At 37.8% G+C, this 11,364-nt stretch overlaps 1 non-coding gene across 1 annotated transcript; it reads right to left on the reverse strand.

Moving 5' to 3' along the window:
* Window positions 1-1,580: 1,580 nt before the first annotated feature.
* LOC141639038 (small nucleolar RNA R71) lies at window positions 1,581-1,687 on the reverse strand. The gene has a single exon (XR_012542339.1). It is a non-coding gene; the product is annotated as a small nucleolar RNA R71 (small nucleolar RNA).
* Between the last annotated feature and the right edge of the window lie 9,677 nt (window positions 1,688-11,364).

Consider the following 11,364-nt stretch of genomic DNA (forward strand, 5'->3'; position numbering starts at 1 on the left):
TTGCATTATTATTTTGGAATCATCATTAGGTATAACTGTATTAATCTCTTTTTAATTATTGTTAATGATCTTCATTTATTCATCATGTTTTGCTTTGTTAATATGATTGACAACCTTGTTAATATGTTAAACTTGATAATGAGTGAGTAGTTTCCTTAACTAGGGTTAATGGGTAATTAGGGGAAACCAACATAGGGGATGACTCATGCTTAATTTAATATGTTTTCATAATTTATTTGCTTGCTTGTTGTGATGTCAACTTATGCACATGTTATGTTTGATGAAATGCGAGCCTATGAATCCTTGCATTTTTTACCCATCACTTAACCTTTTCAATGAGACTTGTAAGACATAAACAAACTCGAGTCTCATTAGACCATGCATATAGTTGAGTAGGGAGGATTAAGTCGACTTGTAGGTGTTGTACAATCTAATTGATTCGGCTCCGGGACCCAAACCTTCCTAGGATTGTAAGATATAAACCAACTCGATCCTATCACAATAATAATTGCTTGCTTATAATTTGAGAACATGTTTGTATGATCAATTCCCATGAATCCCCTATGACCCCATGACACCCTAGTGCTTTTAATCAATTGTTTACATCTCATTTTAGCCATCTTGCTTGTTTACTTTAATTGTTATTTAGTTTAGTGATCTTCTTATCTCAACCCAAATTGTGACACCCCTAGACACCGCTACTTGCAATCGAAAATCCTACATCAATACCCTCCCTTGGGATCCAACCTTTACTTGCCTCTTTACTAATAGTAGAGTTGTTTGTGAAGTTATAAATATTATTTTGTTCTACGTGCTCCTAACGGCAAGTAACCTAAATCTAAGCTTCAAGTGAGTCCGACAAAAAATGGCGTCGTTGCCGGGGACGGTGTTAACTTGATTTGATTTTCTTTGATTGTTATTAGTTGTGTCTTTCTTTGCCTTGGGGAAGTAAAGCTCCTCAAGGTTTGTTCTAATTGTTTTCGAGTTGTTTGATATTTTGCATGTCTAGAAGATCACAAGGTAACTTGTTACCCATTGATCACGAAATTGAAAGAACTTTGACAACCAATAGAAGACTTGCTAGAAATACTTTGAGAGGTATTGGTGAGGTTGTAGATATTCAACCAAACACTATTGAGTTCATCAACCCTTTTGCAAGAGAAGGTGAGGAGAACCCAACACAAAATCAATCACACAATCAACCCACAATGCCTAAACTTTCATCACATTCCGTACCAACCGAGGAGAACCTACCCAATGGTACTCCCACACCACAACACTTAACCGTAAATTTCATTGCAAAATCCGCATTTATCCAATTAGTCGAAAGAAGCCAATTTGGGGGGATACCTAGTGAAGACCCTCATTCCCATATGGAAACTTTTTGTGACTATTGTGATGCGATTTCACAAACCGGAGTGACTCAAGACCAAATCCGATGGGTCTTATTTTCTTTTTCTCTAATTGGCACCGCAAAACAATGGTTGAAAAGCCTTGATAAGGCTACTCTTGGAATTGACTCTTGGAAGAAGTTGGCTCTAGCTTTCTACAAAAAATTCTACCCTCCGGAAAAGACTAACATGCTAAGAGCTCAAATTAAGGGTTTTAAGCAAAGGGATGAAGAATCTTTGTATGAAGCTTGGGAGCGATTGAAAGGAATTTGTCGCTCATGTCCTCATCATGGACTTAGCGAGTGGTTTTTGGTACAACAATTTTGGAATGGTCTTTATGAAGACTCAAGAAACATTCTCAACATGGGATCAAATGGTATGTTCACCGAAGTTGACGATAATCAAACTTGGAACAAGATTGAGGAAATGGCGGTCCATAATTCACAATATAGTAGACCTCGCAAGGCTACTAGAGGAGGAAAGCATGAAGTGGACTCTATTACTCAATTGGGTGCTCAACTTAGTGCTCATATTGATACCATCAACTTAAAGTTTGAGAAGGCTATGGCTAAACTTGAAGAAGCCTCAAAATCACCAAAGCATCATGTTAATGCCATGGTAGCATCTTCATCAATCCCAAGTGGGATATGTGAGAATTGTAGAACTTTGGGACATGACCAAAGTGAATGTAGGGGAACAAATGAACAAGTGAATGCTTTTTAAGCATACAAAAGTGGTACCCCTTATTCCAACTATTACAATGAAAACGCCAAATTCCACCCAAATCTCTCATACAAAAGCCAAAATGTCCAAAATCCTCAACCAACATACACCCCATATCCCATGAGAAACCAAAATCAAAGACCCTTTTACAACCAAAACCAAGGTTATCAAAATAAAACTCCATACAATCAACAAAATGACCAAGGTTTTGATGTTCAAAAAGCGGTCCTCCAAATGCAAAAAAATCAACAAGAATTTTTCACTCAAATGCAAAAAGATAGCCAAGCAAGGACATCACCATCAACAACATCCTAGCCCACACAAAAATGTTGGAAACACAAATGACCCAACTAGCATCTTCAAACTCTCAAAGACAAAAGGGCAATTACCACCTCAAAGTAATCCCCCAAGACATGAAATGGTTAGCGCCATTCACTTGAGGAGTGGTACAAGATATGAAGGACCAAAGAAGCAAGTTGAGGATGGAGTTGTGGAAGCTAGTGACAAGGAAAGAGTTGTGCAAAACTCTAGGGAAGTAGAACCCACCAATCAAGAAGTTTCAAAGAAAAGTGAAAAAAAGGCCAAGGAGAAGGAGCCCATTGTGATTAGACTTACATTCCCGAGTCGTCAAGCTAAGCCTAAGTTTGATGACAAATTTGGAAAATTCATGGAAATTGTGAAGGAAGTCTCGATTCCTTTCACGGAATTGATCAATCACGTTCCGGCCTATGCAAAGTACATGAATTACATCCTTACGAAGAAGAAATCAATTCGGAAGCTTGAGACTATTGCCTTCACTATGGTGAGTAGTGCCATCCTTCAAGGGAGTTCACCTCCAAAACTCAAGGATCCGGGAAGTTTCCCCATTCCATGCACTATTGGTGACACTATAATCAACAAAGCTTTATGTGACCTTGGGATAAGTGTTAGTGTCATGCCATATTCGGTTAGCAAGAGGCGAGGGATGTGAGAACTCAAATGTACCAACATCACGCTTCAAATGACGGATAGATCAACAAAGACACCTTTATGGGTATGGGAAGATGTTCCCGTGAGAATTGGAAAATTCTTCATCCCGGTGGATTTTTTTATTGTTGACATGGAAGAAGACTCCAACATTCCTATTATCTTAGGAAGACCCTTCTTGCACACCGTGGGAGCGGTGATCGATGTAAAGCATGGAGAGCTCACCCTTGAAGTGGGAGATGAAACCATCACTTTCAATCTTAACAAGACCATGAGAGCTCCCCGATTGCATGAGCCATGTTTTATGGTTGATCAATATAGCCGGAAGGATGATAGGAAGAAGTTGGAATTTCAATGGAAAAAGAAAGTAGATGATGCTCCATCAAAAGAGCAAGGAAATAGCAACAATGAGAGCTTGAAAAGCTCACCCATGACAATTGAAGAAGATGACCTCATTGGCCAAGACAAGAAAGAAAGAGAGTTGTCTCTATCAACTCAAGAAATTTTCAATGATCAAGTAGACGAAGTTTGCGGTCTTTGGGATGATGAGTTCAATCCCTATATTGGATATTCAATCCCAAAAATCTATTGAAGACTTTTAATGATAATGAACCAAGACCATCAGGTGGAGAACAATGTAAACAAGTGCAAAAATCTATTGGAGACGTCCGATAATTGGTTTTCGTAAAAATATATAAGACTTTTATCATGATAATGAACAAGCTTTCCATTGAAAAGACACTTATATTTCATACTTCATATTTTCAAGGTGATTTTAAAGAGATAGTAACATCAACAATGTTCCTTCTTAACACCCGTAAATTTGAAGACCTTTATTATATTTTAAGAGTAATATTTTAATCTATTTTAATTTAATATTAATTTATTTGAAATAAAATTTATTTGATAAAATATAACCTTATTTTATTTTTAAGAAATGTAATCATTTTTGATAGTTTAGAAATGTTTAAAAGTGATTTAAACTATATTTAAACCTTTTCCTTTGATAAAATAGATTTCGGATAAAAGTCGTAAAATTGGGATTTTCCCATTTCTTACGGTCGTTGGTTAAACAAGTTTGGATATTGGGCATATGAGTACTTAATCTTTTAGTAAAATCGTGTTTAAGAACTTTAATTTTCTCGGAAATCGCGTTCGACGAATATTTCTAATTTAATTTAAAGTTAAACGAACCAAAACGTAAACAAATGACCCATCTCCCCATGCCTTTGGCTGACCACCTACCCTCCATTTGTCCCCTCTTCCAATTTTCATTTCCTCCATAACTCAATCTATCTCCTCCTTCTCTCAAACACCAAAAACCCACTAAAAATCTTCCTTACAATCCCTAAATCCACCATAAATCCTTCATTTCTCCACCAAATCTCATAAAAATTATATATTTGGAATCCTCTCTTCAATCCTCATCTACTAGTAAGCTTTATTTTCATTTCACCCAATTTTTGTTGAAGACACTTTTTTTAGGGTTTCGAATTTAAGCTTAATAATTGTGTTTTTGTTGTTCTTATAGGTGAAGAATTTGAAGATGAGTTAGGTGACTCATATGTTGTTGAAGATGAAGAGTAATTTTGGGTTTTAGAAGCTTTCTCAAGTTATTACTTGTCTCTTTGCTAGCTTAAGGTAACTATTCCGAGTTACTCGACGATTTAATGTCACATTAGTGTTGTTTCTGATGTGTTGGATGCTTATGTGATTAATAACATGTTAACTTTAATTTTCACATGAATGGTTGTTGTTAAAGTTTGTTAAATATGTTGTTTTTCACATGTTTAAGTGTTGAAACGGAATGAATATTGTTGAATGTTGCTTGAATTTGTAAACTATTGATTTCCTCCCAAGTATACATGTGGAATTCCTTGTTAATTACATGTTCTTGTTCAATCGGATTGTAATGATAATATAAGATTGACTTGAGGATGAAGATTTAGTCCGTATGTGTCGTGGTAATCAGGCCTTTGCCGCAAGCTCCGGCCGACACCGCAGGCTCCGGCCACTATCGCAGGCTGCGGTTTAGGTCTGACCAGTTTTCGTAAAATGGCCATAACTTCTTCGTTACTTGTTTGTTTGAGGCTTATGACCTACCGTTAGAACCGTAAGAGGATAAGCTATCATCTCCAATTGGTTTCACCTTATTTAGATATTTAGAACTCAAGTTATGACCGTTTGAAGTTGACCCTTGTTATAGTCGAGTACTAAACTTGTTGTTATAGATTGGGTTTTGAGTTTCTTGTTGGGTATGCATCTTAACCTTGGTTCTAACATTTGTGTATGGTGTGTTGAGACCCTTTTATCATGGGAGTACTAATTTACCGTGATGTGGGCCAAAGTAGGCCAAGACTCTGAGCTGGGCCAGATTGACCGAACGAGTTTGGTCAAACTAGGTATAAACTGGCCAGCCTCGATTTGACCGATGACCCGTCGCGGGACTCGGGTCGAGGGTTTGTCTTTGAGGTGAGATTGGTTGTTATTGGATGTTTTATGTTATGCCTTGATGTTTGTAATTATCATTTCACATGTTGGTTGTTGGATGCTTTGGATGCCTTATGCTTGAGTCTTGTTGCCTCTCTGCCATTTTAGCTTGTTCTCATGGATTATGGTACTGTTGGTTAGCTGGAATTTGGATTATTATTGATATTGGAGATATTGTTGGATTGTCAGTTGAATATGCTCTTGCGTAGTCTTTCATATGCTAGGGTGTGTATGATCATTTGTGTGTGTGCAAGTTTGGACTCTTTGCCCCTCTTATAGTTAATTGGGTGTCCTACTTGTCTTGTGTGGTGTGGGGGCTAAAGTATTCAAGCTGGGACTAGGTCCTAGGTGAGTATTTCGGCCTTCGTCATAGATAGGCCCTTATAGTCTTTGACGAGTGTATGTTCACAGCTTAATAGCCTTTGTGTCTTAGCTTGGTGGGCTTATATCCAAGTTAGGGTATGACCTCCTGACGTACTCTTAGAAGTATGTGGTCAGCTTAAGTACTAGCCAACCCTTTGGTGGACTCCTTAGGGGTACTCATGTGTGTGATCATGGGTCTTGGATGCGGTATTTTCCGCATGTCGCTAGGTCTGCGCAGGTTTAGGACTAGGGTGTTTACCTTACCTCGTGGTATAGACTCGAGTTACAGAGTGACTATTGACTGTACTAGGAACTTATGCCTGTCTCTAGATATATTGTCCTTTCTTGTTTGATGATTCTATGAATCATAGAAGGTGAGATGCAAGCCGGCTATGGTTGATAGAGTTTGGATTCCCGGATGTTATGTGATTCACATGATAGTGTAGTATGAGTCGGTCTAGTATTCAGATGCTAGGACTATGTGTTGTTATATTGTTGTTCACATGATAAGCACGATTGTCTTGCATCTATATGCTAAGTCTATGTGTTATTCATATCCATATTCTTATGTTTACATGTTATATTAACTATGACATTTCGTGGCTGGGAGAACTCGGAGTTACTCCCCACTGACTGTGGCTTTCATATTTGTATAAAATGCGATTGACAGGTAGGTGATGCATATATGGGGTACATGGACGAGCTAGCGAGCAAAGTAACCTTGGGACCTAGATTGGCTTTATTTTATTGTGACCCTTAAACACTTTTTATGTTATATACTTTTTAGGGACATATGTCTCCCTTTATCATATTTGGGTTGTATAACTTTGTTTCGCGACTTTAGCGATGTTTTATTATGAGATTTATTTTAGACCTTTCATGTTTGACACCTTCCCATTTGGATACTTTTATAACAGGTTCAGGTTTTAAAAATTACAGGTTTTTACCCAAATGAACCTATTACAAACATATCCATGCAGTTTTATTCTAGAATTACGTGTTTATTTTTCCGCAATGAATGAGGGTGTCACAGTTGGTATCAGAGCATATTTGCTCCCGACGCACGTTTGTGCACCCCAATATAAATAACTTGACCTTAAAATATTAAACTTGTGAGGTGGGTAGGATGGGTAGACTTAGGACCTTATGTTGTAGTCTCTTTGTGTATGCTTCGTGGTAGGTTCTAACATGTTTGTTGATTGTCAATTTTTTTTGTACCCTTGGATCAATGACCGCGAGCTTACCTACATGAAGATCAAGATTTGGTGCCTATTGTCGAGGACTGAAGATTTGTTTACCTTTGAAGAATGCTTCTACTTTCTCGAAGATGTTTCTCATTCTTTGTGTACCTTGCCTTATTCTTTATCTCTTGGCGCTTATTCTTCTTCTAAACTCTCTCTTCTCTTTCCTTGAAAGTTACTCTTGTACCCTCCTAACTTGTCCGTTGTCCCATGCTTATCCTCTCTTAACGCCTTTTGAGAGTACTCTTTCTTTTGAGAGACGTTGGCCTTGGTTGGAAAATTCGACTTTTGAGGAGATTGTTTGTGGTTAACCCATAACCCTGGTTTTGAGAGGTTGTGATGTTAGGAAGACTGAGGTAGGATGATGAGACACACTTGGTGATTCCTATACCTAGTTCCTTGATAAAGTGAGTATAATTGATTAGTGGATTCTGTGTGTTAAGAGTGAGTTGCATATGTTACTAGAGTTATAGAACTTGGATTTATTGTTTATATTTGGGATTTGAAGACTTAGTAGGTTGAGCGTTGCTACCTTAGGAGTAATGTTTATGACTTGTGTTTGGAAAGGGATACCTTTAGGATGTTGATAACCATACATAGGTTGGTGTTACCTTTTGACGTTGTTGGATATGAGTGTAGCCTTGTTTGTAGTTTTGATCTTGTTTTGGGGAAGTCGTTGTGGATGTTTAATGATTGGGAATTGTTGAATCACAAGCGTAGTGAAGTACTTTGTTTCATGGAATAGCTTGGATGTAGAGTGACATAAGTTATCTTGAGGAATCCTTGGAGGTAATATGGTTGTGAGATTTGTTTTATTAGGAAGATTTAGAAACCGTTTAAGATTGTTGTGTTATTTGAGGTTTGACTATCTGGCGTTTCCTTGTTGTCTAATTCTCCGACTCATGATCTTGAATTAGCCGTCGTGGTACATGCCTTGAAGACATGGAGGCATTACCTTATTGGAGTTCATTGCCGCATTTATACCGATCATAAGAGTTTGAGGTGTATCTTTACCCAGAAAGAATTGAATATGAGGCAAAGAAGATGGCTAGAGTTGGTGAATGATTATGATGCCGAGTTGATTTATCATGAAGGGAAAGCAAATGTGGTGGCCGATGCTTTGAGTAGGAAGACTAGTCACTCTTTGAGAACTATCCGTGTGTTACCTGATGAACTTACCACGGAATTTCAAAAGTTAGGGATAAGCCTTGTTGGGAAGGGCTTTGACTATCTTAGTGCTTTGAGTGCAGAACCCGACTTCTACCGTGAGATCCGTACTTGCCTACCTGAGGATGCTACTTTCAAGTCCATTCAAGCAAAAATCCAACTTGGGCAAGCTAAGGATTGTGTGGTGGATAGTGATGGATACCTTCGTTACCAAGGTAGGATATATGTTCCGAGAGTAGCCGAGTTGAGGAAGAAGATCCTTGATGAAGCTCACTTTTCTCCTTACTCTATTCATCCTGGTGGTGACAAGATGTATAAAGACTTGAGATTACATTTTTGGTGGCCTAGGATGAAGATTGATGTCCTAGAGCATGTTAGCAAGTGTCTTACCTGTCAGAAAGTGAAGATTGAGCATTAGAAACCCGGGGGTTTGCTACAACCTTTGGATGTTCCCCTTTTGAAATGTGAGTCCATCTCCATGGACTTTGTGATGGCTTTACCTAAGACTACTAGCGGAAAAGATGCGGTTTGGGTGGTTGTAGATCGATTGACCAAATGTGCTAGGTTTATACCTATCAAGGAGACGTGGAGATTAGATGTACTAGCTGAGGCCTATGTGAGGGAGATAGTACGCTACCATGGAGTGCCTAAGGATATAGTTTCAGATCGTGACCCTAGATTTTGTTCCCGTTTCTGGACTGCTTTGCAAGAATCCATGGGTAGTAAGCTACTGATGAGTACCGCTTTTTATGCCGCTACAGATGGGCAGACTGAGAGGACTATCTAGACTTTAGAGGACCTCCTCCGTGTTTGTGCTTTAGACTTCCACACTTCTTGGGAGAAGTGCTTACCTCTTGTTGAATTCTCCTACAACAATAGCTATCATACTTCTATCAAGATGTCACCTTATGAAGCTTTGTATGGTAGGAAGTGCCGTAGTCCGGTCTGTTGTGATCAAGTCCAAGATGCTCATGTGTTGGGATCCGATTTGGTGACTGAGACCATCAATCAGGTTCAGATCATTCGAGAGCGTATGAAAACCGCTCAAGACCGACAGAAATCTTATGCCGATGTCCGTCGTCGACCACTTGCCTTTGAGGTTGATGATCGAGTATTCCTTAAGGTGTCACCTATGAAAGGGGTGAAACGGTTTGGCGTGAAAGGAAAGTTGAGTCCCAAATACATTGGACCTTTCCGTGTGCTTGAGAAGATTGGTCCCGTTGCTTACCGTTTAGAGTTGCCCCCGAATTTGAGCAAGGTTCATAATGTCTTCCATGTATCTCAGTTGAGGAAGTACATTAGTGATCCGAGCCATGTTATTCAAGAAGAAATCCCAGATTTGGAGCCTAACATGACTTTGGAAGAAAGGCCGATCCGAATCCTCGAAAGGGCAAACAAGCAACTTAGAAACAAAGTTGTGCCCCTGGTTCGTATCCTTTGGCGTTGTGGAAATGTCGAAGAAGAAACTTGGGAGCCTGAATCTTCTATGTTAGCTAAATATCCCGAGCTTTTCTCGTGAGGTGATTCTCTTTCCTTTATCTAATTCTTGTGAGTTTTAGCTATCCTTTCGAGTGTTCCTCTCCTTCTCTTAAATACTCTCCGCGTTAATAGTCCTTGCCTAGTTTTTTAAAGGTCGTAGTTAGAGTTTGGTCATAGCTAGTGGAGTTATTATCCTTATTATAGAGTTTCGAACTAAAGGCTTTTGGAAATGTTTTAATGTTTTCCACTGGTTTTAACGTCAATGAGTGGTAAAGCTCGTTATTGGAGACGTCCGATAATTGGTTTTCTCATTTGTTGGTGTAAAAATATATATTTTTATGTCTTTGATTTGGAATGTTGATGTTCTTGGACGGCCGACGAGGATATTCCGTTCCATTGAAAAGACACTTATATTTCATACGTTCATATTTTGAAGATTTTGTTTACTTGATTTTAAAGAGATAGACCTACATATATACAATGTTCCTTCTTCTAAGTTTCGGGGACGAAACTTCTTAAAAGGAGGGATGATTGTAACACCCCGTAAATTTGAAGACCTTTATTATATTTTAAGAGTAATATTTTAATCTATTTTAATTTAATATTAATTTATTTGAAATAAAATTTATTTGATAAAATATAACCTTATTTTATTTTGAAGAAATGTAATCATTTTTTATAGTTTAGAAATGTTTAAAAGTGATTTAAACTATATTTAAACCTTTTCCTTTGATAAAATAGATTTCGGATAAAAGTCGTAAAATTGGGATTTTCCCATTTCTTACGGTCGTTGGTTAAACAAGTTTGGATATTGGGCATATGAGTACTTAATCTTTTAGTAAAATCGTGTTTAAGAACTTTAATTTTCTCGGAAATCACGTTCGACGAATATTTCTAATTTCCGTCGAAACGAACCACAACGTAAACAAATGACCCATCTCCCCATGCCTTTGGCTGACCACCTACCCTCCATTTGTCCCCTCTTCCAATTTTCATTTCCTCCATAACTCAATCTATCTCCTCCTTCTCTCAAACACCAAAAACCCACTAAAAATCCTCCTTACAATCCCTAAATCCACCATAAATCCTTCATTTCTCCACCAAATCTCATAAAAATTATATATTTGGAATCCTCTCTTCAATCCTCATCTACTAGTAAGCTTTATTTTCATTTCCCCCAATTTTTTTTTATGACACTTTTTTTTTTAGGGTTTCGAATTTAAACTTAATAATTGTGTTTTTGTTGTTCTTATAGGTGAAGAATTTGAAGATGAGTTAGGTGACTCATATGTTGTTGAAGATGAAGAGTAGTTTTGGGTTTTAGAAGCTTTCTTAAGTTATTACTTGTCTCTTTGCTAGCTTAAGGTAACTATTCCGAGTTACTCGACGATTTAATGTCACATTAGTGTTGTTTTTGATGTGTTGGATGCTTATGTGATTAATAACATGTTAACTTTAATTTTCACATGAATGGTTGTTGTTAAAGTTTGTTAAATATGTTGTTTTTCACATGTTTAAGTGTTGAAACGGAATGAATATTGTTG

The sequence above is a fragment of the Silene latifolia genome, unplaced genomic scaffold (assembly GCF_048544455.1).
Source record: "Silene latifolia isolate original U9 population unplaced genomic scaffold, ASM4854445v1 scaffold_259, whole genome shotgun sequence".
NCBI classification, from domain to species: Eukaryota; Viridiplantae; Streptophyta; class Magnoliopsida; order Caryophyllales; family Caryophyllaceae; genus Silene; species Silene latifolia.